This window comes from Bicyclus anynana, chromosome 6 (genome assembly GCF_947172395.1).
Source record: "Bicyclus anynana chromosome 6, ilBicAnyn1.1, whole genome shotgun sequence".
In the NCBI taxonomy this organism is placed as follows: domain Eukaryota; kingdom Metazoa; phylum Arthropoda; class Insecta; order Lepidoptera; family Nymphalidae; genus Bicyclus; species Bicyclus anynana.
In genome coordinates, this window is record NC_069088.1 from 14,996,005 (window position 1) to 14,998,804 (window position 2,800).

At 36.8% G+C, this 2,800-nt stretch overlaps 1 long non-coding RNA gene across 1 annotated transcript; it reads right to left on the reverse strand.

The window, feature by feature from the left end:
• Positions 1-994: 994 nt before the first annotated feature.
• On the reverse strand, positions 995-2,181 carry LOC112054715 (uncharacterized). The gene is made up of 2 exons (XR_002887465.2): positions 2,095-2,181; positions 995-1,437 (listed from the first exon to the last, which is right to left on the reverse strand). It is a non-coding gene; the product is annotated as an uncharacterized LOC112054715 (long non-coding RNA).
• Between the last annotated feature and the right edge of the window lie 619 nt (positions 2,182-2,800).

The window sequence follows — 2,800 nt, forward strand, 5'->3', positions numbered from 1 at the left end:
ATGGTGTCTCGTGATTTGCGAAAACCGATGATTTTGATGATATGAATGTTTGTTACTCTCACGCCTCGACTATTGAACTGAATTTGCTGAAATTTGGTATTGAGATACATTATATGGTTCCCGAGGGATTTGTGAAAAACTAAATTCAACGCGGACGAAGTCGCGGGCGTCCGCTAGATATAACATAAAACTAGAATTATATACTGGTCATTGTGTATTAAGTGTTATATACAGTTGTAAAATGTTCGCTCTTAAACAAACGACCATAACACGTGATAGAAGCGAAATAGAAGCGACAATACAATGTCTAGGTACATAAACATAAGCACCTATGGTACTAAAAATAATAAGAATACCATTCCAAAGGGGCACAAAGACAATAGACGCAAACCAAGCCGCGGAGAAACACTAGTAGAAGGATATGTTAAGCCGTGTGACGTCACCACCCCTTCATCCCTCCACTCAGCCTCATTACTAATGCAAACGCTGTTTAGTCATTATCACCTTACACCTGTTCACTCGCTTACATCACTTTCACTAAGGTTACACCCGTAAACGGGAAATGAAACGGCTATGCTTAATCTATTTACTAGTGGATAACCGTGACTTTGTCTGCCCTTAGACTTCCTGAATCTGGCCCTCTGGCAAAATCTGTTCATAGCGGACGCATACTAACTACTTCCCTGACAAATTTCAACTTTGTGCGGTTTTCGAGATTGTCCTTTCGCTTTTATCTATACTAATATTAAAAGCAGTAAAGTTTGTGGTATTATAGGGTGTAATATTTGGATCTACTGCGCCGATTTTTTTTTTATTACTAGAAATTTACATGGAAACCAGAACTACGCGGATGAAACTACGGGGTGTCGATTATATTTGTACTTACTTTATACTTCGATCAGTTGCCCAGATATGGACAGAACTACTAGCAAAACGAATTAGCTATAATCTTATCCCTAAATGATAAGCCATGAAAAGACTGAAAGTACCTACCTAATTAGTTTAAGTATACATTTATTCAGAAAATTCCAATCAACAGTGTAGTAAAAAGAGTATCATTGTAAAGGCCAGGCTCAATGAAAAACACAGGTTTTACTTTTTAAAAACTGCTAATTGTGAAAACGTAGTGTCTATTTTGCGGTTATCGGAAAAAGCCGCAAAAGCCGGGTATATTTATAAAGTTGTCAAAGCTGACATTTGCTGTCAGTTGTCACTACAAACGTTCCGTTTTCTGCCTTTATTGTTGAATATCGATTATATTTGGTTAATAACAAAAGCAAATGAGATGGCATGTCCCCTTCCTATGTCCAACGACGTCTCTGCAGAAACTGTTACACTCCTTATGCGTTTTGCAAAAAAGCCTGTCCCGTTTCACTCTATAGTTGACTTCTATGTGTTCATCTTTAGCCTTTATAGGTTGGTCGACGATTTCTTTATCTGAAACAAATTTTATTTCAATCGAAACATCTGCGTATTTTTTAGATGTCTTGCAGTTAAAGTACCAATAGCTGTAATTGGTAGCGAAAGAAATAGAAACATGACAACCCAGAATGAAATCTGTAAGAGTTCACATACACACCACCACCATATCAACCCATATTCGGCTCATTGCTGAGCTCGAGTCTCCTCTTAGAATGAGAGGGGTTAGGCCAATAGTCCACCACGCTGGCCCAATGCGGATTGGCAGACTTCACACACGCAGAGAATTAAGAAAATTCTCTGGTACGCAGGTTTCCTCACGATGTTTTCCTTCACCGTTTGAGACACGTGATATTTAATTTCTTAAAATGCACACAACTGAAAAGTTGGAGGTGCATGCCCCGGGGTCCGGATTCGAACCCACACCCTCTGAAATCGGAGCCAGAGGTCATATCCACTGGGCTATTACGGCTCTAAATACACACACAAAATGATTACACACCCATTCACCGCAATTTATTCATGTTATAAGGTCAACTACCCGTAGTTATCTTGAAATAATGATGCAACGATATCCAGGTTATCACTTTGTTGCAGTTACTATATTTCAAAATAATGTAAATAAATTGATAAAAAGTCTGACTCAAAATCAAAAAACAAGAGAAAATTACTTACCAGGTACAGTAAATGCATTAGCACCGACCACACAGATGAGAGCGAGGACGAACAGTAAAAATAACCTCATGATTAAGTATCTATACATCAAAGGAATACAATAATATATTAATTGTCTATTACTCACTCTGCTTTTATATGTACGATTGCAATATTATGAAACGGGGAATCCTTTCTTTACTTATGTTTACAAACAATATAATGTTAATGAATTTGCGTTATTTGTTTAATAGTTTTTCCTTCTATTTGTCGTATGTATTGGTAAAATATTAGCAACTTGCCACTTGCCCATGGTTGTGTCAAAAAATAATCAATTATTATAGAAGAGGCAAAAATAACCACTTTGGATGAAAAATGTAGCTCAGAATATTAATAATTTGTTGTAAAACCATGTTGAGGTTAAATCAGTCAAGGGGTAAAGGGACTTACGTTGTATCTCGGACTAGCTGACGCCGCGCGGTTTTACTCGCGTGGTTCCCGTTCCCGTAGGAAAACGGAGATATTATATAGCCTATAACCTTCCTCGATAAATGGGCTATCTAACACTGAAAGAATTTTTCAATTCGTTCGTTCAATCAAACAAACAAACAACTCTTCAGCTTTATATATTAGCATAGAGTATAGAAGTATAGATTACATTGTTAATAGTCATTCCAAAAATAATATATGAATTGTATGAAATTAACAATAGAAAATTTATAATGCA